General features: G+C 52.8%; 19 non-coding genes across 19 annotated transcripts; 2 read left to right on the top strand and 17 right to left on the bottom strand.

Moving 5' to 3' along the window:
- Positions 1-213: 213 nt before the first annotated feature.
- TRNAN-GUU (transfer RNA asparagine (anticodon GUU)) lies at positions 214-287 on the bottom strand. Its single transcript has one exon. It is a non-coding gene; the product is annotated as a tRNA-Asn (tRNA).
- A 1,847-nt stretch (positions 288-2,134) lies between these two features.
- On the bottom strand, positions 2,135-2,206 carry TRNAW-CCA (transfer RNA tryptophan (anticodon CCA)). Its single transcript has one exon. It is a non-coding gene; the product is annotated as a tRNA-Trp (tRNA).
- A 254-nt stretch (positions 2,207-2,460) lies between these two features.
- Positions 2,461-2,534, bottom strand: TRNAN-GUU (transfer RNA asparagine (anticodon GUU)). Its single transcript has one exon. It is a non-coding gene; the product is annotated as a tRNA-Asn (tRNA).
- Positions 2,535-4,381: 1,847 nt separating this feature from the next.
- Positions 4,382-4,453, bottom strand: TRNAW-CCA (transfer RNA tryptophan (anticodon CCA)). Its single transcript has one exon. It is a non-coding gene; the product is annotated as a tRNA-Trp (tRNA).
- A 2,174-nt stretch (positions 4,454-6,627) lies between these two features.
- On the bottom strand, positions 6,628-6,699 carry TRNAW-CCA (transfer RNA tryptophan (anticodon CCA)). The gene has a single exon. It is a non-coding gene; the product is annotated as a tRNA-Trp (tRNA).
- A 254-nt stretch (positions 6,700-6,953) lies between these two features.
- On the bottom strand, positions 6,954-7,027 carry TRNAN-GUU (transfer RNA asparagine (anticodon GUU)). Its single transcript has one exon. It is a non-coding gene; the product is annotated as a tRNA-Asn (tRNA).
- Positions 7,028-8,874: 1,847 nt separating this feature from the next.
- TRNAW-CCA (transfer RNA tryptophan (anticodon CCA)) lies at positions 8,875-8,946 on the bottom strand. Its single transcript has one exon. It is a non-coding gene; the product is annotated as a tRNA-Trp (tRNA).
- Positions 8,947-11,121: 2,175 nt separating this feature from the next.
- Positions 11,122-11,193, bottom strand: TRNAW-CCA (transfer RNA tryptophan (anticodon CCA)). The gene has a single exon. It is a non-coding gene; the product is annotated as a tRNA-Trp (tRNA).
- Positions 11,194-11,446: 253 nt separating this feature from the next.
- On the bottom strand, positions 11,447-11,520 carry TRNAN-GUU (transfer RNA asparagine (anticodon GUU)). Its single transcript has one exon. It is a non-coding gene; the product is annotated as a tRNA-Asn (tRNA).
- A 1,848-nt stretch (positions 11,521-13,368) lies between these two features.
- TRNAW-CCA (transfer RNA tryptophan (anticodon CCA)) lies at positions 13,369-13,440 on the bottom strand. Its single transcript has one exon. It is a non-coding gene; the product is annotated as a tRNA-Trp (tRNA).
- Positions 13,441-13,693: 253 nt separating this feature from the next.
- Positions 13,694-13,767, bottom strand: TRNAN-GUU (transfer RNA asparagine (anticodon GUU)). Its single transcript has one exon. It is a non-coding gene; the product is annotated as a tRNA-Asn (tRNA).
- Positions 13,768-15,473: 1,706 nt separating this feature from the next.
- TRNAG-GCC (transfer RNA glycine (anticodon GCC)) lies at positions 15,474-15,544 on the top strand. The gene has a single exon. It is a non-coding gene; the product is annotated as a tRNA-Gly (tRNA).
- Positions 15,545-15,615: 71 nt separating this feature from the next.
- Positions 15,616-15,687, bottom strand: TRNAW-CCA (transfer RNA tryptophan (anticodon CCA)). The gene has a single exon. It is a non-coding gene; the product is annotated as a tRNA-Trp (tRNA).
- A 253-nt stretch (positions 15,688-15,940) lies between these two features.
- TRNAN-GUU (transfer RNA asparagine (anticodon GUU)) lies at positions 15,941-16,014 on the bottom strand. Its single transcript has one exon. It is a non-coding gene; the product is annotated as a tRNA-Asn (tRNA).
- Positions 16,015-17,720: 1,706 nt separating this feature from the next.
- Positions 17,721-17,791, top strand: TRNAG-GCC (transfer RNA glycine (anticodon GCC)). Its single transcript has one exon. It is a non-coding gene; the product is annotated as a tRNA-Gly (tRNA).
- A 71-nt stretch (positions 17,792-17,862) lies between these two features.
- Positions 17,863-17,934, bottom strand: TRNAW-CCA (transfer RNA tryptophan (anticodon CCA)). The gene has a single exon. It is a non-coding gene; the product is annotated as a tRNA-Trp (tRNA).
- A 245-nt stretch (positions 17,935-18,179) lies between these two features.
- TRNAN-GUU (transfer RNA asparagine (anticodon GUU)) lies at positions 18,180-18,253 on the bottom strand. Its single transcript has one exon. It is a non-coding gene; the product is annotated as a tRNA-Asn (tRNA).
- A 1,848-nt stretch (positions 18,254-20,101) lies between these two features.
- TRNAW-CCA (transfer RNA tryptophan (anticodon CCA)) lies at positions 20,102-20,173 on the bottom strand. The gene has a single exon. It is a non-coding gene; the product is annotated as a tRNA-Trp (tRNA).
- Positions 20,174-22,347: 2,174 nt separating this feature from the next.
- On the bottom strand, positions 22,348-22,419 carry TRNAW-CCA (transfer RNA tryptophan (anticodon CCA)). The gene has a single exon. It is a non-coding gene; the product is annotated as a tRNA-Trp (tRNA).
- Between the last annotated feature and the right edge of the window lie 111 nt (positions 22,420-22,530).

The following is a 22,530-nucleotide window of genomic DNA, read 5'->3' as shown; positions in this document are numbered from 1 at the left end:
CTGTGCCTTTTATTGGCCCTCAGTACGCCTGTGGTTAAAGTAGAAGGCTTGGTGTCCCGTTTCCAGTCCTATTGGTGGAAATGACTAGAGGTGAAGAGATGAGAGAAGATAGAAATGTTGAGATAGAGCATGTCACGCAGGCAAAGCGAGAGCTCTAAGAGCAAAGCCAGACAGCTGTGTTTTAATTCAGGACTTGATGTAGGCAAAAGCATACGTCCCTGGGTGGGCTTGAACCACCAACCTTTCGGTTAACAGCCGAACGCGCTAACCGATTGCGCCACAGAGACCAACCACCTCAGTGAGCGTGTTGGGACTCAATATATGTTTTTACCTTTGTGCTCCTGCCTGCAGCTCTAAGGTCCTGGCATAAGACAGGTAGGCTTAGACTCCATTGTGACATGTCTTACTTCTCTTAGAAGAAGGTTCTGAGTTGCCAGGCAGCTTATCTTCTGCCGGGCACACTTTCCTTTGCAGGCTTTCAGGTTGTGAATCCAGCACTGCTTAGGTGTCCATGTCAGACATGAGCAGCTCATTGAGCCCCACTGTGTGTTTTTTGTGGAGATACAACTCTCAGACTAGAGGGAGCAGGCGGGAAGTGGGTGAGACTCACACAGGGTGGGTGGGGCAGTTAAAGGATGTTATCTAATAGTGTAATCGAGGAGTTGGGTTTTTTGTGCACTACACTTTAACCAGCGATTCTTTCTAAAAGGAAATCCCAGGGCAGTACCCGCAATGAGTGGCATCCCCACACCCGAGGTTGCATTGTGGTAGCTGTTCCCTGAGCCCATAGCCCCTGTCCCCATGTCGCCCTTTCTCCTCGTGTAACTCACCCCAGGTTCGGTGGCTCTGATACTTGCTGCTTCTGCTGCGCGATCATCCCCATGATCTGGGCCTTTGTACGAAATGTCATGTAAGATGACTTTATTCAGCACGGCGTTTGTCATTTGCTTGGTTGTCCTGTCACTGTTGGATGTTTTCTTGCGCAGACTACTGTCTAATGGTGGGAAGGCCACGAGACACGTGACTTTTCTCTTTCCTTGTTAGCATAGTTTCCTGCCACTGTCTTGGTGTGCTGCCAGCCTGTGAGACACGTGTCTTGCCCATCTCAGCTCCACTGTGGCATGTTAGATATGTCTTTGAGCAGAGTCCCGGTCCCAGAGCTGCTGCCTTCTCTGCACTCTGGCTTGTAAGACTGCAGGCAAAGGCCCTCCCTGGCCCCTCAGCCAGATAGATACATTTACCTGCAGGGCTCAGCTTTGGTGAAAGATATTGGCGAGAGAGAGGAAAGGGGACGGCCCGTGGTGCACCCCCTATTTTGCATAGAACCACAGCCTCCTGGGAGGGCAGAGACATGAGGGTTCTCAGGGAAAGCCCTCCCAGGAGTGTTGAAGGGCAGGACGTGAAACACAGCAATCCCGGAATGGCCTGGTCTAAGATGCCTGTGCAATAGGCCTGGCCCTAGGCTTCCGGGGCTCTTCCTCGGCAGAGGCCCCAGTGGTATGAGCCCGACCAGGGCTGTGCCCGACCAGGGCTGTAGGGCGCGTTGGGAGCGCGTTAGGGACGCGAAAGAGGGCGCAGGGCGCAGAACTCTGCCCGTTTCTCCCCAGGATTTTGGGGAGGACAGGGAATCTGGCCAGGTCAGTGACTAGGCTGTCCCAGAAGGAAAGTCCAGTGACAGTGGCATGTTGTGAAACACAAGATTGCTGGTGGTCTGGAGGGTGCTTTCTGTCAGCCACTTCTCCCGGGAGCAGCCAGAGAGCAGGCTGATGTCGTGCTCTGTCAAGCACAACACTGGCCCCAAACCACTGTCCTTAGCAAAAGCAGAAACATTCATAGTTTCAGTCTCCTGCATCTGATTCCTCCCATCAGCATGTGAACGTTTGGCAGTCCAAGGCTTTCCATGCAAACTTTGTTCATAGGTGTCCCATGCGAATGCATGGGCCTCATCACTACTGTCTACGGCAGGGCTCTCTGCTCAGCCTATGTAAGTGAAGCATTGGTGGTTCAGTGGTAGAATTCTCGCCTGCCACGCGGGAGGCCTGGTTCGATTCCCGGCCAATGCAAAGCGCCCTTCTTTTGGCTTTGCTTTAGAAGTCAGAGATATAGACTTGGTGGGGAAAAAAATGTCAAAGAGTGACCCCGACGTGATTTGAACACGCAACCTTCTGATCTGGAGTCAGACGCGCTACCGTTGCGCCACGAGGTCCCTGTGCATGCAGTTCTCAGCCCCGGATCAAGAAATGCTTCTGTGCCTTTTATTGGCCCTCAGTACGCCTGTGGTTAAAGTAGAAGGCTTGGTGTCCCGTTTCCAGTCCTATTGGTGGAAATGACTAGAGGTGAAGAGATGAGAGAAGATAGAAATGTTGAGATAGAGCATGTCACGCAGGCAAAGCGAGAGCTCTAAGAGCAAAGCCAGACAGCTGTGTTTTAATTCAGGACTTGATGTAGGCAAAAAGCATACGTCCCTGGGTGGGCTTGAACCACCAACCTTTCGGTTAACAGCCGAACGCGCTAACCGATTGCGCCACAGAGACCAACCACCGCAGTGAGCGTGTTGGGACTCAATATATGTTTTTACCTTTGTGCTCCTGCCTGCAGCTCTAAGGTCCTGGCATAAGACAGGTAGGCTTAGACTCCATTGTGACATGTCTTACTTCTCTTAGAAGAAGGTTCTGAGTTGCCAGGCAGCTTATCTTCTGCCGGGCACACTTTCCTTTGCAGGCTTTCAGGTTGTGAATCCAGCACTGCTTAGGTGTCCATGTCAGACATGAGCAGCTCATTGAGCCCCACGGTGTGTATTTTGTGGAGATACAACTCTCAGACTAGAGGGAGCAGGCGGGAAGTGGGTGAGACTCACACAGGGTGGGTGGGGCAGTTAAAGGATGTTATCTAATAGTGTAATCGAGGAGTTGGGTTTTTTGTGCACTACACTTTAACCAGCGATTCTTTCTAAAAGGAAATCCCAGGGCAGTACCCGCAATGAGTGGCATCCCCACACCCGAGGTTGCATTGTGGTAGCTGTTCCCTGAGCCCATAGCCCCTGTCCCCATGTCGCCCTTTCTCCTCGTGTAACTCACCCCAGGTTCGGTGGCTCTGATACTTGCTGCTTCTGCTGCGCGATCATCCCCATGATCTGGGCCTTTGTACGAAATGTCATGTAAGATGACTTTATTCAGCACGGCGTTTGTCATTTGCTTGGTTGTCCTGTCACTGTTGGATGTTTTCTTGCGCAGACTACTGTCTAATGGTGGGAAGGCCACGAGACACGTGACTTTTCTCTTTCCTTGTTAGCATAGTTTCCTGCCACTGTCTTGGTGTGCTGCCAGCCTGTGAGACACGTGTCTTGCCCATCTCAGCTCCACTGTGGCATGTTAGATATGTCTTTGAGCAGAGTCCCGGTCCCAGAGCTGCTGCCTTCTCTGCACTCTGGCTTGTAAGACTGCAGGCAAAGGCCCTCCCTGGCCCCTCAGCCAGATAGATACATTTACCTGCAGGGCTCAGCTTTGGTGAAAGATATTGGCGAGAGAGAGGAAAGGGGACGGCCCGTGGTGCACCCCCTATTTTGCATAGAACCACAGCCTCCTGGGAGGGCAGAGACATGAGGGTTCTCAGGGAAAGCCCTCCCAGGAGTGTTGAAGGGCAGGACGTGAAACACAGCAATCCCGGAATGGCCTGGTCTAAGATGCCTGTGCAATAGGCCTGGCCCTAGGCTTCCGGGGCTCTTCCTCGGCAGAGGCCCCAGTGGTATGAGCCCGACCAGGGCTGTGCCCGACCAGGGCTGTAGGGCGCGTTGGGAGCGCGTTAGGGACGCGAAAGAGGGCGCAGGGCGCAGAACTCTGCCCGTTTCTCCCCAGGATTTTGGGGAGGACAGGGAATCTGGCCAGGTCAGTGACTAGGCTTTCCCAGAAGGAAAGTCCAGTGACAGTGGCATGTTGTGAAACACAAGATTGCTGGTGGTCTGGAGGGTGCTTTCTGTCAGCCACTTCTCCCGGGAGCAGCCAGAGAGCAGGCTGATGTCGTGCTCTGTCAAGCACAACACTGGCCCCAAACCACTGTCCTTAGCAAAAGCAGAAACATTCATAGTTTCAGTCTCCTGCATCTGATTCCTGCCATCAGCATGTGAACGTTTGGCAGTCCAAGGCTTGCCATGCAAACTTTGTTCATAGGTGTCCCATGCGAATGCATGGGCCTCATCACTACTGTCTACGGCAGGGCTCTCTGCTCAGCCTATGTAAGTGAAGCATTGGTGGTTCAGTGGTAGAATTCTCGCCTGCCACGCGGGAGGCCGGGTTCGATTCCCGGCCAATGCAAAGCGCCCTTCTTTTGGCTTTGCTTTAGAAGTCAGAGATATAGACTTGGTGGGGAAAAAAATGTCAAAGAGTGACCCCGACGTGATTTGAACACGCAACCTTCTGATCTGGAGTCAGACGCGCTACCGTTGCGCCACGAGGTCCCTATGCATGCAGTTCTCAGCCCCGGATCAAGAAATGCTTCTGTGCCTTTTATTGGCCCTCAGTACGCCTGTGGTTAAAGTAGAAGGCTTGGTGGCCCGTTTCCAGTCCTATTGGTGGAAATGACTAGAGGTGAAGAGATGAGAGAAGATAGAAATGTTGAGATAGAGCATGTCACGCAGGCAAAGCGAGAGCTCTAAGAGCAAAGCCAGACAGCTGTGTTTTAATTCAGGACTTGATGTAGGCAAAAGCATACGTCCCTGGGTGGGCTTGAACCATCAACCTTTCGGTTAACAGCCGAATGCGCTAACCAACTGCGCCACAGAGACCAACCACCGCAGTGAGCGTGTTGGGACTCAATATATGTTTTTACCTTTGTGCTCCTGCCTGCAGCTCTAAGGTCCTGGCATAAGACAGGTAGGCTTAGACTCCATTGTGACATGTCTTACTTCTCTTAGAAGAAGGTTCTGAGTTGCCAGGCAGCTTATCTTCTGCCGGGCACACTTTCCTTTGCAGGCTTTCAGGTTGTGAATCCAGCACTGCTTAGGTGTCCATGTCAGACATGAGCAGCTCATTGAGCCCCACTGTGTGTTTTTTGTGGAGATACAACTCTCAGACTAGAGGGAGCAGGCGGGAAGTGGGTGAGACTCACACAGGGTGGGTGGGGCAGTTAAAGGATGTTATCTAATAGTGTAATCGAGGAGTTGGGTTTTTTGTGCACTACACTTTAACCAGCGATTCTTTCTAAAAGGAAATCCCAGGGCAGTACCCGCAATGAGTGGCATCCCCACACCCGAGGTTGCATTGTGGTAGCTGTTCCCTGAGCCCATAGCCCCTGTCCCCATGTCGCCCTTTCTCCTCGTGTAACTCACCCCAGGTTCGGTGGCTCTGATACTTGCTGCTTCTGCTGCGCGATCATCCCCATGATCTGGGCCTTTGTACGAAATGTCATGTAAGATGACTTTATTCAGCACGGCGTTTGTCATTTGCTTGGTTGTCCTGTCACTGTTGGATGTTTTCTTGCGCAGACTACTGTCTAATGGTGGGAAGGCCACGAGACACGTGACTTTTCTCTTTCCTTGTTAGCATAGTTTCCTGCCACTGTCTTGGTGTGCTGCCAGCCTGTGAGACACGTGTCTTGCCCATCTCAGCTCCACTGTGGCATGTTAGATATGTCTTTGAGCAGAGTCCCGGTCCCAGAGCTGCTGCCTTCTCTGCACTCTGGCTTGTAAGACTGCAGGCAAAGGCCCTCCCTGGCCCCTCAGCCAGATAGATACATTTACCTGCAGGGCTCAGCTTTGGTGAAAGATATTGGCGAGAGAGAGGAAAGGGGACGGCCCGTGGTGCACCCCCTATTTTGCATAGAACCACAGCCTCCTGGGAGGGCAGAGACATGAGGGTTCTCAGGGAAAGCCCTCCCAGGAGTGTTGAAGGGCAGGACGTGAAACACAGCAATCCCGGAATGGCCTGGTCTAAGATGCCTGTGCAATAGGCCTGGCCCTAGGCTTCCGGGGCTCTTCCTCGGCAGAGGCCCCAGTGGTATGAGCCCGACCAGGGCTGTGCCCGACCAGGGCTGTAGGGCGCGTTGGGAGCGCGTTAGGGACGCGAAAGAGGGCGCAGGGCGCAGAACTCTGCCCGTTTCTCCCCAGGATTTTGGGGAGGACAGGGAATCTGGCCAGGTCAGTGACTAGGCTGTCCCAGAAGGAAAGTCCAGTGACAGTGGCATGTTGTGAAACACAAGATTGCTGGTGGTCTGGAGGGTGCTTTCTGTCAGCCACTTCTCCCGGGAGCAGCCAGAGAGCAGGCTGATGTCGTGCTCTGTCAAGCACAACACTGGCCCCAAACCACTGTCCTTAGCAAAAGCAGAAACATTCATAGTTTCAGTCTCCTGCATCTGATTCCTCCCATCAGCATGTGAACGTTTGGCAGTCCAAGGCTTTCCATGCAAACTTTGTTCATAGGTGTCCCATGCGAATGCATGGGCCTCATCACTACTGTCTACGGCAGGGCTCTCTGCTCAGCCTATGTAAGTGAAGCATTGGTGGTTCAGTGGTAGAATTCTCGCCTGCCACGCGGGAGGCCCGGTTCGATTCCCGGCCAATGCAAAGCGCCCTTCTTTTGGCTTTGCTTTAGAAGTCAGAGATATAGACTTGGTGGGGAAAAAAATGTCAAAGAGTGACCCCGACGTGATTTGAACACGCAACCTTCTGATCTGGAGTCAGACGCGCTACCGTTGCGCCACGAGGTCCCTGTGCATGCAGTTCTCAGCCCCGGATCAAGAAATGCTTCTGTGCCTTTTATTGGCCCTCAGTACGCCTGTGGTTAAAGTAGAAGGCTTGGTGTCCCGTTTCCAGTCCTATTGGTGGAAATGACTAGAGGTGAAGAGATGAGAGAAGATAGAAATGTTGAGATAGAGCATGTCACGCAGGCAAAGCGAGAGCTCTAAGAGCAAAGCCAGACAGCTGTGTTTTAATTCAGGACTTGATGTAGGCAAAAAGCATACGTCCCTGGGTGGGCTTGAACCACCAACCTTTCGGTTAACAGCCGAACGCGCTAACCGATTGCGCCACAGAGACCAACCACCTCAGTGAGCGTGTTGGGACTCAATATATGTTTTTACCTTTGTGCTCCTGCCTGCAGCTCTAAGGTCCTGGCATAAGACAGGTAGGCTTAGACTCCATTGTGACATGTCTTACTTCTCTTAGAAGAAGGTTCTGAGTTGCCAGGCAGCTTATCTTCTGCCGGGCACACTTTCCTTTGCAGGCTTTCAGGTTGTGAATCCAGCACTGCTTAGGTGTCCATGTCAGACATGAGCAGCTCATTGAGCCCCACGGTGTGTATTTTGTGGAGATACAACTCTCAGACTAGAGGGAGCAGGCGGGAAGTGGGTGAGACTCACACAGGGTGGGTGGGGCAGTTAAAGGATGTTATCTAATAGTGTAATCGAGGAGTTGGGTTTTTTGTGCACTACACTTTAACCAGCGATTCTTTCTAAAAGGAAATCCCAGGGCAGTACCCGCAATGAGTGGCATCCCCACACCCGAGGTTGCATTGTGGTAGCTGTTCCCTGAGCCCATAGCCCCTGTCCCCATGTCGCCCTTTCTCCTCGTGTAACTCACCCCAGGTTCGGTGGCTCTGATACTTGCTGCTTCTGCTGCGCGATCATCCCCATGATCTGGGCCTTTGTACGAAATGTCATGTAAGATGACTTTATTCAGCACGGCGTTTGTCATTTGCTTGGTTGTCCTGTCACTGTTGGATGTTTTCTTGCGCAGACTACTGTCTAATGGTGGGAAGGCCACGAGACACGTGACTTTTCTCTTTCCTTGTTAGCATAGTTTCCTGCCACTGTCTTGGTGTGCTGCCAGCCTGTGAGACACGTGTCTTGCCCATCTCAGCTCCACTGTGGCATGTTAGATATGTCTTTGAGCAGAGTCCCGGTCCCAGAGCTGCTGCCTTCTCTGCACTCTGGCTTGTAAGACTGCAGGCAAAGGCCCTCCCTGGCCCCTCAGCCAGATAGATACATTTACCTGCAGGGCTCAGCTTTGGTGAAAGATATTGGCGAGAGAGAGGAAAGGGGACGGCCCGTGGTGCACCCCCTATTTTGCATAGAACCACAGCCTCCTGGGAGGGCAGAGACATGAGGGTTCTCAGGGAAAGCCCTCCCAGGAGTGTTGAAGGGCAGGACGTGAAACACAGCAATCCCGGAATGGCCTGGTCTAAGATGCCTGTGCAATAGGCCTGGCCCTAGGCTTCCGGGGCTCTTCCTCGGCAGAGGCCCCAGTGGTATGAGCCCGACCAGGGCTGTGCCCGACCAGGGCTGTAGGGCGCGTTGGGAGCGCGTTAGGGACGCGAAAGAGGGCGCAGGGCGCAGAACTCTGCCCGTTTCTCCCCAGGATTTTGGGGAGGACAGGGAATCTGGCCAGGTCAATGACTAGGCTTTCCCAGAAGGAAAGTCCAGTGACAGTGGCATGTTGTGAAACACAAGATTGCTGGTGGTCTGGAGGGTGCTTTCTGTCAGCCACTTCTCCCGGGAGCAGCCAGAGAGCAGGCTGATGTCGTGCTCTGTCAAGCACAACACTGGCCCCAAACCACTGTCCTTAGCAAAAGCAGAAACATTCATAGTTTCAGTCTCCTGCATCTGATTCCTGCCATCAGCATGTGAACGTTTGGCAGTCCAAGGCTTGCCATGCAAACTTTGTTCATAGGTGTCCCATGCGAATGCATGGGCCTCATCACTACTGTCTACGGCAGGGCTCTCTGCTCAGCCTATGTAAGTGAAGCATTGGTGGTTCAGTGGTAGAATTCTCGCCTGCCACGCGGGAGGCCGGGTTCGATTCCCGGCCAATGCAAAGCGCCCTTCTTTTGGCTTTGCTTTAGAAGTCAGAGATATAGACTTGGTGGGGAAAAAAATGTCAAAGAGTGACCCCGACGTGATTTGAACACGCAACCTTCTGATCTGGAGTCAGACGCGCTACCGTTGCGCCACGAGGTCCCTATGCATGCAGTTCTCAGCCCCGGATCAAGAAATGCTTCTGTGCCTTTTATTGGCCCTCAGTACGCCTGTGGTTAAAGTAGAAGGCTTGGTGGCCCGTTTCCAGTCCTATTGGTGGAAATGACTAGAGGTGAAGAGATGAGAGAAGATAGAAATGTTGAGATAGAGCATGTCACGCAGGCAAAGCGAGAGCTCTAAGAGCAAAGCCAGACAGCTGTGTTTTAATTCAGGACTTGATGTAGGCAAAAGCATACGTCCCTGGGTGGGCTTGAACCATCAACCTTTCGGTTAACAGCCGAATGCGCTAACCAACTGCGCCACAGAGACCAACCACCGCAGTGAGCGTGTTGGGACTCAATATATGTTTTTACCTTTGTGCTCCTGCCTGCAGCTCTAAGGTCCTGGCATAAGACAGGTAGGCTTAGACTCCATTGTGACATGTCTTACTTCTCTTAGAAGAAGGTTCTGAGTTGCCAGGCAGCTTATCTTCTGCCGGGCACACTTTCCTTTGCAGGCTTTCAGGTTGTGAATCCAGCACTGCTTAGGTGTCCATGTCAGACATGAGCAGCTCATTGAGCCCCACTGTGTGTTTTTTGTGGAGATACAACTCTCAGACTAGAGGGAGCAGGCGGGAAGTGGGTGAGACTCACACAGGGTGGGTGGGGCAGTTAAAGGATGTTATCTAATAGTGTAATCGAGGAGTTGGGTTTTTTGTGCACTACACTTTAACCAGCGATTCTTTCTAAAAGGAAATCCCAGGGCAGTACCCGCAATGAGTGGCATCCCCACACCCGAGGTTGCATTGTGGTAGCTGTTCCCTGAGCCCATAGCCCCTGTCCCCATGTCGCCCTTTCTCCTCGTGTAACTCACCCCAGGTTCGGTGGCTCTGATACTTGCTGCTTCTGCTGCGCGATCATCCCCATGATCTGGGCCTTTGTACGAAATGTCATGTAAGATGACTTTATTCAGCACGGCGTTTGTCATTTGCTTGGTTGTCCTGTCACTGTTGGATGTTTTCTTGCGCAGACTACTGTCTAATGGTGGGAAGGCCACGAGACACGTGACTTTTCTCTTTCCTTGTTAGCATAGTTTCCTGCCACTGTCTTGGTGTGCTGCCAGCCTGTGAGACACGTGTCTTGCCCATCTCAGCTCCACTGTGGCATGTTAGATATGTCTTTGAGCAGAGTCCCGGTCCCAGAGCTGCTGCCTTCTCTGCACTCTGGCTTGTAAGACTGCAGGCAAAGGCCCTCCCTGGCCCCTCAGCCAGATAGATACATTTACCTGCAGGGCTCAGCTTTGGTGAAAGATATTGGCGAGAGAGAGGAAAGGGGACGGCCCGTGGTGCACCCCCTATTTTGCATAGAACCACAGCCTCCTGGGAGGGCAGAGACATGAGGGTTCTCAGGGAAAGCCCTCCCAGGAGTGTTGAAGGGCAGGACGTGAAACACAGCAATCCCGGAATGGCCTGGTCTAAGATGCCTGTGCAATAGGCCTGGCCCTAGGCTTCCGGGGCTCTTCCTCGGCAGAGGCCCCAGTGGTATGAGCCCGACCAGGGCTGTGCCCGACCAGGGCTGTAGGGCGCGTTGGGAGCGCGTTAGGGACGCGAAAGAGGGCGCAGGGCGCAGAACTCTGCCCGTTTCTCCCCAGGATTTTGGGGAGGACAGGGAATCTGGCCAGGTCAGTGACTAGGCTTTCCCAGAAGGAAAGTCCAGTGACAGTGGCATGTTGTGAAACACAAGATTGCTGGTGGTCTGGAGGGTGCTTTCTGTCAGCCACTTCTCCCGGGAGCAGCCAGAGAGCAGGCTGATGTCGTGCTCTGTCAAGCACAACACTGGCCCCAAACCACTGTCCTTAGCAAAAGCAGAAACATTCATAGTTTCAGTCTCCTGCATCTGATTCCTCCCATCAGCATGTGAACGTTTGGCAGTCCAAGGCTTGCCATGCAAACTTTGTTCATAGGTGTCCCATGCGAATGCATGGGCCTCATCACTACTGTCTACGGCAGGGCTCTCTGCTCAGCCTATGTAAGTGAAGCATTGGTGGTTCAGTGGTAGAATTCTCGCCTGCCACGCAGGAGGCCCGGGTTCGATTCCCAGCCAATGCAAAGCGCCCTTCTTTTGGCTTTGCTTTAGAAGTCAGAGATATAGACTTGGTGGGGAAAAAAATGGCAAAGAGTGACCCCGACGTGATTTGAACACGCAACCTTCTGATCTGGAGTCAGACGCGCTACCGTTGCGCCACGAGGTCCCTGTGCATGCAGTTCTCAGCCCCGGATCAAGAAATGCTTCTGTGCCTTTTATTGGCCCTCAGTACGCCTGTGGTTAAAGTAGAAGGCTTGGTGTCCCGTTTCCAGTCCTATTGGTGGAAATGACTAGAGGTGAAGAGATGAGAGAAGATAGAAATGTTGAGATAGAGCATGTCACGCAGGCAAAGCGAGAGCTCTAAGAGCAAAGCCAGACAGCTGTGTTTTAATTCAGGACTTGATGTAGGCAAAAGCATACGTCCCTGGGTGGGCTTGAACCACCAACCTTTCGGTTAACAGCCGAACGCGCTAACCGATTGCGCCACAGAGACCAACCACCTCAGTGAGCGTGTTGGGACTCAATATATGTTTTTACCTTTGTGCTCCTGCCTGCAGCTCTAAGGTCCTGGCATAAGACAGGTAGGCTTAGACTCCATTGTGACATGTCTTACTTCTCTTAGAAGAAGGTTCTGAGTTGCCAGGCAGCTTATCTTCTGCCGGGCACACTTTCCTTTGCAGGCTTTCAGGTTGTGAATCCAGCACTGCTTAGGTGTCCATGTCAGACATGAGCAGCTCATTGAGCCCCACTGTGTGTTTTTTGTGGAGATACAACTCTCAGACTAGAGGGAGCAGGCGGGAAGTGGGTGAGACTCACACAGGGTGGGTGGGGCAGTTAAAGGATGTTATCTAATAGTGTAATCGAGGAGTTGGGTTTTTTGTGCACTACACTTTAACCAGCGATTCTTTCTAAAAGGAAATCCCAGGGCAGTACCCGCAATGAGTGGCATCCCCACACCCGAGGTTGCATTGTGGTAGCTGTTCCCTGAGCCCATAGCCCCTGTCCCCATGTCGCCCTTTCTCCTCGTGTAACTCACCCCAGGTTCGGTGGCTCTGATACTTGCTGCTTCTGCTGCGCGATCATCCCCATGATCTGGGCCTTTGTACGAAATGTCATGTAAGATGACTTTATTCAGCACGGCGTTTGTCATTTGCTTGGTTGTCCTGTCACTGTTGGATGTTTTCTTGCGCAGACTACTGTCTAATGGTGGGAAGGCCACGAGACACGTGACTTTTCTCTTTCCTTGTTAGCATAGTTTCCTGCCACTGTCTTGGTGTGCTGCCAGCCTGTGAGACACGTGTCTTGCCCATCTCAGCTCCACTGTGGCATGTTAGATATGTCTTTGAGCAGAGTCCCGGTCCCAGAGCTGCTGCCTTCTCTGCACTCTGGCTTGTAAGACTGCAGGCAAAGGCCCTCCCTGGCCCCTCAGCCAGATAGATACATTTACCTGCAGGGCTCAGCTTTGGTGAAAGATATTGGCGAGAGAGAGGAAAGGGGACGGCCCGTGGTGCACCCCCTATTTTGCATAGAACCACAGCCTCCTGGGAGGGCAGAGACATGAGGGTTCTCAGGGAAAGCCCTCCCAGGAGTGTTGAAGGGCAGGACGTGAAACACAGCAATCCCGGAATGGCCTGGTCTAAGATGCCTGTGCAATAGGCCTGGCCCTAGGCTTCCGGGGCTCTTCCTCGGCAGAGGCCCCAGTGGTATGAGCCCGACCAGGGCTGTGCCCGACCAGGGCTGTAGGGCGCGTTGGGAGCGCGTTAGGGACGCGAAAGAGGGCGCAGGGCGCAGAACTCTGCCCGTTTCTCCCCAGGATTTTGGGGAGGACAGGGAATCTGGCCAGGTCAGTGACTAGGCTGTCCCAGAAGGAAAGTCCAGTGACAGTGGCATGTTGTGAAACACAAGATTGCTGGTGGTCTGGAGGGTGCTTTCTGTCAGCCACTTCTCCCGGGAGCAGCCAGAGAGCAGGCTGATGTCGTGCTCTGTCAAGCACAACACTGGCCCCAAACCACTGTCCTTAGCAAAAGCAGAAACATTCATAGTTTCAGTCTCCTGCATCTGATTCCTCCCATCAGCATGTGAACGTTTGGCAGTCCAAGGCTTGCCATGCAAACTTTGTTCATAGGTGTCCCATGCGAATGCATGGGCCTCATCACTACTGTCTACGGCAGGGCTCTCTGCTCAGCCTATGTAAGTGAAGCATTGGTGGTTCAGTGGTAGAATTCTCGCCTGCCACGCGGGAGGCCCGGGTTCGATTCCCAGCCAATGCAAAGCGCCCTTCTTTTGGCTTTGCTTTAGAAGTCAGAGATATAGACTTGGTGGGGAAAAAAATGGCAAAGAGTGACCCCGACGTGATTTGAACACGCAACCTTCTGATCTGGAGTCAGACGCGCTACCGTTGCGCCACGAGGTCCCTGTGCATGCAGTTCTCAGCCCCGGATCAAGAAATGCTTCTGTGCCTTTTATTGGCCCTCAGTACGCCTGTGGTTAAAGTAGAAGGCTTGGTGTCCCGTTTCCAGTCCTATTGGTGGAAATGACTAGAGGTGAAGAGATGAGAGAAGATAGAAATGTTGAGATAGAGCATGTCACGCAGGCAAAGCGAGAGCTCTAAGAGCAAAGCCAGACAGCTGTGTTTTAATTCAGGACTTGATGTAGGCAAAAGCATACGTCCCTGGGTGGGCTTGAACCACCAACCTTTCGGTTAACAGCCGAACGCGCTAACCGATTGCGCCACAGAGACCAACCACCTCAGTGAGCGTGTTGGGACTCAATATATGTTTTTACCTTTGTGCTCCTGCCTGCAGCTCTAAGGTCCTGGCATAAGACAGGTAGGCTTAGACTCCATTGTGACATGTCTTACTTCTCTTAGAAGAAGGTTCTGAGTTGCCAGGCAGCTTATCTTCTGCCGGGCACACTTTCCTTTGCAGGCTTTCAGGTTGTGAATCCAGCACTGCTTAGGTGTCCATGTCAGACATGAGCAGCTCATTGAGCCCCACTGTGTGTTTTTTGTGGAGATACAACTCTCAGACTAGAGGGAGCAGGCGGGAAGTGGGTGAGACTCACACAGGGTGGGTGGGGCAGTTAAAGGATGTTATCTAATAGTGTAATCGAGGAGTTGGGTTTTTTGTGCACTACACTTTAACCAGCGATTCTTTCTAAAAGGAAATCCCAGGGCAGTACCCGCAATGAGTGGCATCCCCACACCCGAGGTTGCATTGTGGTAGCTGTTCCCTGAGCCCATAGCCCCTGTCCCCATGTCGCCCTTTCTCCTCGTGTAACTCACCCCAGGTTCGGTGGCTCTGATACTTGCTGCTTCTGCTGCGCGATCATCCCCATGATCTGGGCCTTTGTACGAAATGTCATGTAAGATGACTTTATTCAGCACGGCGTTTGTCATTTGCTTGGTTGTCCTGTCACTGTTGGATGTTTTCTTGCGCAGACTACTGTCTAATGGTGGGAAGGCCACGAGACACGTGACTTTTCTCTTTCCTTGTTAGCATAGTTTCCTGCCACTGTCTTGGTGTGCTGCCAGCCTGTGAGACACGTGTCTTGCCCATCTCAGCTCCACTGTGGCATGTTAGATATGTCTTTGAGCAGAGTCCCGGTCCCAGAGCTGCTGCCTTCTCTGCACTCTGGCTTGTAAGACTGCAGGCAAAGGCCCTCCCTGGCCCCTCAGCCAGATAGATACATTTACCTGCAGGGCTCAGCTTTGGTGAAAGATATTGGCGAGAGAGAGGAAAGGGGACGGCCCGTGGTGCACCCCCTATTTTGCATAGAACCACAGCCTCCTGGGAGGGCAGAGACATGAGGGTTCTCAGGGAAAGCCCTCCCAGGAGTGTTGAAGGGCAGGACGTGAAACACAGCAATCCCGGAATGGCCTGGTCTAAGATGCCTGTGCAATAGGCCTGGCCCTAGGCTTCCGGGGCTCTTCCTCGGCAGAGGCCCCAGTGGTATGAGCCCGACCAGGGCTGTGCCCGACCAGGGCTGTAGGGCGCGTTGGGAGCACGTTAGGGACGTGAAAGTGGGCGCAGGGCGCAGAACTCTGCCCGTTTCTCCCCAGGATTTTGGGGAGGACAGGGAATCTGGCCAGGTCAGTGACTAGGCTTTCCCAGAAGGAAAGTCCAGTGACAGTGGCATGTTGTGAAACACAAGATTGCTGGTGGTCTGGAGGGTGCTTTCTGTCAGCCACTTCTCCCGGGAGCAGCCAGAGAGCAGGCTGATGTCGTGCTCTGTCAAGCACAACACTGGCCCCAAACCACTGTCCTTAGCAAAAGCAGAAACATTCATAGTTTCAGTCTCCTGCATCTGATTCCTGCCATCAGCATGTGAACGTTTGGCAGTCCAAGGCTTGCCATGCAAACTTTGTTCATAGGTGTCCCATGCGAATGCATGGGCCTCATCACTACTGTCTACGGCAGGGCTCTCTGCTCAGCCTATGTAAGTGAAGCATTGGTGGTTCAGTGGTAGAATTCTCGCCTGCCACGCGGGAGGCCCGGGTTCGATTCCCGGCCAATGCAAAGCGCCCTTCTTTTGGCTTTGCTTTACAAGTCAGAGATAAAGGCTTGGTGGGGAAAAAAATGTCAAAGAGTGACCCCGACGTGATTTGAACACGCAACCTTCTGATCTGGAGTCAGACGCGCTACCGTTGCGCCACGAGGTCCCTGTGCATGCAGTTCTCAGCCCCGGATCAAGAAATGCTTCTGTGCCTTTTATTGGCCCTCAGTACGCCTGTGGTTAAAGTAGAAGGCTTGGTGGCCCGTTTCCAGTCCTATTGGTGGAAATGACTAGAGGTGAAGAGATGAGAGAAGATAGAAATGTTGAGATAGAGCATGTCACGCAGGCAAAGCGAGAGCTCTAAGAGCAAAGCCAGACAGCTGTGTTTTAATTCAGGACTTGATGTAGGCAAAAGCATACGTCTCTGGGTGGGCTTGAACCACCAACCTTTCGGTTAACAGCCGAACGCGCTAACCAATTGCGCCACAGAGACCAACCACCGCAGTAAGCGTGTTGGGACTCAATATATGTTTTTACCTTTGTGCTCCTGCCTGCAGCTCTAAGGTCCTGGCATAAGACAGGTAGGCTTAGACTCCATTGTGACATGTCTTACTTCTCTTAGAAGAAGGTTCTGAGTTGCCAGGCAGCTTATCTTCTGCCGGGCACACTTTCCTTTGCAGGCTTTCAGGTTGTGAATCCAGCACTGCTTAGGTGTCCATGTCAGACATGAGCAGCTCATTGAGCCCCACTGTGTGTTTTTTGTGGAGATACAACTCTCAGACTAGAGGGAGCAGGCGGGAAGTGGGTGAGACTCACAAAGGGTGGGTGGGGCAGTTAAAGGATGTTATCTAATAGTGTAATCGAGGAGTTGGGTTTTTTGTGCACTACACTTTAACCAGCGATTCTTTCTAAAAGGAAATCCCAGGGCAGTACCTGCAATGAGTGGCATCCCCACACCCGAGGTTGCATTGTGGTAGCTGTTCCCTGAGCCCATAGCCCCTGTCCCCATGTCGCCCTTTCTCCTCGTGTAACTCACCCCAGGTTCGGTGGCTCTGATACTTGCTGCTTCTGCTGCGCGATCATCCCCATGATCTGGGCCTTTGTACGAAATGTCATGTAAGATGACTTTATTCAGCACGGCGTTTGTCATTTGCTTGGTTGTCCTGTCACTGTTGGATGTTTTCTTGCGCAGACTACTGTCTAATGGTGGGAAGGCCACGAGACACGTGACTTTTCTCTTTCCTTGTTAGCATAGTTTCCTGCCACTGTCTTGGTGTGCTACCAGCCTGTGAGACACGTGTCTTGCCCATCTCAGCTCCACTGTGGCATGTTAGATATGTCTTTGAGCAGAGTCCCGGTCCCAGAGCTGCTGCCTTCTCTGCACTCTGGCTTGTAAGACTGCAGGCAAAGGCCCTCCCTGGCCCCTCAGCCAGATAGATACATTTACCTGCAGGGCTCAGCTTTGGTGAAAGATATTGGCGAGAGAGAGGAAAGGGGACGGCCCGTGGTGCACCCCCTATTTTGCATAGAACCACAGCCTCCTGGGAGGGCAGAGACATGAGGGTTCTCAGGGAAAGCCCTCCCAGGAGTGTTGAAGGGCAGGACGTGAAACACAGCAATCCCGGAATGGCCTGGTCTAAGATGCCTGTGCAATAGGCCTGGCCCTAGGCTTCCGGGGCTCTTCCTCGGCAGAGGCCCCAGTGGTATGAGCCCGACGAGGGCTGTGCCAGACCAGGGCTGTAGGGCGCGTTGGGAGCGCGTTAGGGACGCGAAAGAGGGCGCAGGGCGCAGAACCCTGCCCGTTTCTCCCCAGGATTTTGGGGAGGACAGGGAATCTGGCCAGGTCAGTGACTAGGCTTTCCCAGAAGGAAAGTCCAGTGACAGTGGCATGTTGTGAAACACAAGATTGCTGGTGGTCTGGAGGGTGCTTTCTGTCAGCCACTTCTCCCGGGAGCAGCCAGAGAGCAGGCTGATGTCGTGCTCTGTCAAGCACAACACTGGCCCCAAACCACTGTCCTTAGCAAAAGCAGAAACATTCATAGTTTCAGTCTCCTGCATCTGATTCCTGCCATCAGCATGTGAACGTTTGGCAGTCCAAGGCTTGCCATGCAAACTTTGTTCATAGGTGTCCCATGCGAATGCATGGGCCTCATCACTACTGTCTACGGCAGGGCTCTCTGCTCAGCCTATGTAAGTGAAGCATTGGTGGTTCAGTGGTAGAATTCTCGCCTGCCACGCGGGAGGCCCGGGTTCGATTCCCGGCCAATGCAAAGCGCCCTTCTTTTAGCTTTGCTTTAGAAGTCAGAGATATAGACTTGGTGGGGAACAAAATGTCAAAGAGTGACCCCGACGTGATTTGAACACGCAACCTTCTGATCTGGAGTCAGACGCGCTACCGTTGCGCCACGAGGTCCCTGTGCATGCAGTTCTCAGCCCCGGATCAAGAAATGCCTTTTATTGGCCCTCAGTACGCCTGTGGTTAAAGTAGAAGGCTTGGTGTCCCGTTTCCAGTCCTATTGGTGGAAATGACTAGAGGTGAAGAGATGAGAGAAGATAGAAATGTTGAGATAGAGCATGTCACGCAGGCAAAGCGAGAGCTCTAAGAGCAAAGCCAGACAGCTGTGTTTTAATTCAGGACTTGATGTAGGCAAAAGCATACGTCCCTGGGTGGGCTTGAACCACCAACCTTTCGGTTAACAGCCGAACGCGCTAACCGATTGCGCCACAGAGACCAACCACCGCAGTGAGCGTGTTGGGACTCAATATATGTTTTTACCTTTGTGCTCCTGCCTGCAGCTCTAAGGTCCTGGCATAAGACAGGTAGGCTTAGACTCCATTGTGACATGTCTTACTTCTCTTAGAAGAAGGTTCTGAGTTGCCAGGCAGCTTATCTTCTGCCGGGCACACTTTCCTTTGCAGGCTTTCAGGTTGTGAATCCAGCACTGCTTAGGTGTCCATGTCAGACATGAGCAGCTCATTGAGCCCCACTGTGTGTTTTTTGTGGAGATACAACTCTCAGACTAGAGGGAGCAGGCGGGAAGTGGGTGAGACTCACACAGGGTGGGTGGGGCAGTTAAAGGATGTTATCTAATAGTGTAATCGAGGAGTTGGGTTTTTTGTGCACTACACTTTAACCAGCGATTCTTTCTAAAAGGAAATCCCAGGGCAGTACCCGCAATGAGTGGCATCCCCACACCCGAGGTTGCATTGTGGTAGCTGTTCCCTGAGCCCATAGCCCCTGTCCCCATGTCGCCCTTTCTCCTCGTGTAACTCACCCCAGGTTCGGTGGCTCTGATACTTGCTGCTTCTGCTGCGCGATCATCCCCATGATCTGGGCCTTTGTACGAAATGTCATGTAAGATGACTTTATTCAGCACGGCGTTTGTCATTTGCTTGGTTGTCCTGTCACTGTTGGATGTTTTCTTGCGCAGACTACTGTCTAATGGTGGGAAGGCCACGAGACACGTGACTTTTCTCTTTCCTTGTTAGCATAGTTTCCTGCCACTGTCTTGGTGTGCTGCCAGCCTGTGAGACACGTGTCTTGCCCATCTCAGCTCCACTGTGGCATGTTAGATATGTCTTTGAGCAGAGTCCCGGTCCCAGAGCTGCTGCCTTCTCTGCACTCTGGCTTGTAAGACTGCAGGCAAAGGCCCTCCCTGGCCCCTCAGCCAGATAGATACATTTACCTGCAGGGCTCAGCTTTGGTGAAAGATATTGGCGAGAGAGAGGAAAGGGGACGGCCCGTGGTGCACCCCCTATTTTGCATAGAACCACAGCCTCCTGGGAGGGCAGAGACATGAGGGTTCTCAGGGAAAGCCCTCCCAGGAGTGTTGAAGGGCAGGACGTGAAACACAGCAATCCCGGAATGGCCTGGTCTAAGATGCCTGTGCAATAGGCCTGGCCCTAGGCTTCCGGGGCTCTTCCTCGGCAGAGGCCCCAGTGGTATGAGCCCGACCAGGGCTGTGCCCGACCAGGGCTGTAGGGCGCGTTGGGAGCGCGTTAGGGACGCGAAAGAGGGCGCAGGGCGCAGAACTCTGCCCGTTTCTCCCCAGGATTTTGGGGAGGACAGGGAATCTGGCCAGGTCAGTGACTAGGCTTTCCCAGAAGGAAAGTCCAGTGACAGTGGCATGTTGTGAAACACAAGATTGCTGGTGGTCTGGAGGGTGCTTTCTGTCAGCCACTTCTCCCGGGAGCAGCCAGAGAGCAGGCTGATGTCGTGCTCTGTCAAGCACAACACTGGCCCCAAACCACTGTCCTTAGCAAAAGCAGAAACATTCATAGTTTCAGTCTCCTGCATCTGATTCCTGCCATCAGCATGTGAACGTTTGGCAGTCCAAGGCTTGCCATGCAAACTTTGTTCATAGGTGTCCCATGCGAATGCATGGGCCTCATCACTACTGTCTACGGCAGGGCTCTCTGCTCAGCCTATGTAAGTGAAGCATTGGTGGTTCAGTGGTAGAATTCTCGCCTGCCACGCGGTAGGCCCGGGTTCGATTCCCGGCCAATGCAAAGCGCCCTTCTTTTGGCTTTGCTTTAGAAGTCAGAGATATAGACTTGGTGGGGAAAAAAATGTCAAAGAGTGACCCCGACGTGATTTGAACACGCAACCTTCTGATCTGGAGTCAGACGCGCTACCGTTGCGCCACGAGGTCCCTGTGCATGCAGTTCTCAGCCCCGGATCAAGAAATGCTTCTGTGCCTTTTATTGGCCCTCAGTACGCCTGTGGTTAAAGTAGAAGGCTTGGTGTCCCGTTTCCAGTCCTATTGGTGGAAATGACTAGAGGTGAAGAGATGAGAGAAGATAGAAATGTTGAGATAGAGCATGTCACGCAGGCAAAGCGAGAGCTCTAAGAGCAAAGCCAGACAGCTGTGTTTTAATTCAGGACTTGATGTAGGCAAAAGAATACTTCCCTGGGTGGGCTTGAACCACCAACCTTTCGGTTAACAGCCGAACGTGCTAACCGATTGCGCCACAGAGACCAACCACCACAGTGAGCGTGTTGGGACTCAATGTATGTTTTTACCTTTGTGCTCCTGCCTGCAGCTCTAAGGTCCTGGCATAAGACAGGTAGGCTTAGACTCCATTGTGACATGTCTTACTTCTCTTAGAAGAAGGTTCTGAGTTGCCAGGCAGCTTATCTTCTGCCGGGCACACTTTCCTTTGCAGGCTTTCAGGTTGTGAATCCAGCACTGCTTAGGTGTCCATGTCAGACATGAGCAGCTCATTGAGCCCACTGTGTGTTTTTTGTGGAGATACAACTCTCAGACTAGAGGGAGCAGGCGGGAAGTGGGTGAGACTCACACAGGGTGGGTGGGGCAGTTAAAGGATGTTATCTAATAGTGTAATCGAGGAGTTGGGTTTTTTGTGCACTACACTTTAACCAGCGATTCTTTCTAAAAGGAAATCCCAGGGCAGTACCCGCAATGAGTGGCATCCCCACACCCGAGGTTGCATTGTGGTAGCTGTTCCCTGAGCCCATAGCCCCTGTCCCCATGTCGCCCTTTCTCCTCGTGTAACTCACCCCAGGTTCGGTGGCTCTGATACTTGCTGCTTCTGCTGCGCGATCATCCCCATGATCTGGGCCTTTGTACGAAATGTCATGTAAGATGACTTTATTCAGCACGGCGTTTGTCATTTGCTTGGTTGTCCTGTCACTGTTGGATGTTTTCTTGCGCAGACTACTGTCTAATGGTGGGAAGGCCACGAGACACGTGACTTTTCTCTTTCATTGTTAGCATAGTTTCCTGCCACTGTCTTGGTGTGCTGCCAGCCTGTGAGACACGTGTCTTGCCCATCTCAGCTCCACTGTGGCATGTTAGATATGTCTTTGAGCAGAGTCCCGGTCCCAGAGCTGCTGCCTTCTCTGCACTCTGGCTTGTAAGACTGCAGGCAAAGGCCCTCCCTGGCCCCTCAGCCAGATAGGTACATTTACCTGCAGGGCTCAGCTTTGGTGAAAGATATTGGCGAGAGAGAGGAAAGGGGACGGCCCGTGGTGCACCCCCTATTTTGCATAGAACCACAGCCTCCTGGGAGGGCAGAGACATGAGGGTTCTCAGGGAAAGCCCTCCCAGGAGTGTTGAAGGGCAGGACGTGAAACACAGCAATCCCGGAATGGCCTGGTCTAAGATGCCTGTGCAATAGGCCTGGCCCTAGGCTTCCGGGGCTCTTCCTCGGCAGAGGCCCCAGTGGTATGAGCCCGACCAGGGCTGTGCCCGACCAGGGCTGTAGGGCACGTTGGGAGCGCGTTAGGGACGCGAAAGAGGGCGCAGGGCGCAGAACTCTGCCCGTTTCTCCCCAGGATTTTGGGGAGGACAGGGAATCTGGCCAGGTCAGTGACTAGGCTTTCCCAGAAGGAAAGTCCAGTGACAGTGGCATGTTGTGAAACACAAGATTGCTGGTGGTCTGGAGGGTGCTTTCTGTCAGCCACTTCTCCCGGGAGCAGCCAGAGAGCAGGCTGATGTCGTGCTCTGTCAAGCACAACACTGGCCCCAAACCACTGTCCTTAGCAAAAGCAGAAACATTCATAGTTTCAGTCTCCTGCATCTGATTCCTGCCATCAGCATGTGAACGTTTGGCAGTCCAAGGCTTGCCATGCAAACTTTGTTCATAGGTGTCCCATGCGAATGCATGGGCCTCATCACTACTGTCTACGGCAGGGCTCTCTGCTCAGCCTATGTAAGTGAAGCATTGGTGGTTCAGTGGTAGAATTCTCGCCCGCCACGCGGGAGGCCCGGGTTCGATTCCCGGCCAATGCAAAGCGCCCTTCTTTTGGCTTTGCTTTAGAAGTCAGAGATATAGACTTGGTGGGGAAAAAAAAGTCAAAGAGTGACCCCGACGTGATTTGAACACGCAACCTTCTGATCTGGAGTCAGACGCGCTACCGTTGCGCCACGAGGTCCCTGTGCATGCAGTTCTCAGCCCCGGATCAAGAAATGCTTCTGTGCCTTTTATTGGCCCTCAGTACGCCTGTGGTTAAAGTAGAAGGCTTGGTGGCCCGTTTCCAGTCCTA

This window comes from Pleurodeles waltl, chromosome 4_1, assembly GCF_031143425.1.
Source record: "Pleurodeles waltl isolate 20211129_DDA chromosome 4_1, aPleWal1.hap1.20221129, whole genome shotgun sequence".
Classification (NCBI taxonomy): Eukaryota; Metazoa; Chordata; class Amphibia; order Caudata; family Salamandridae; genus Pleurodeles; species Pleurodeles waltl.
This window is presented reverse-complemented; position numbering and strand designations above follow the sequence as displayed.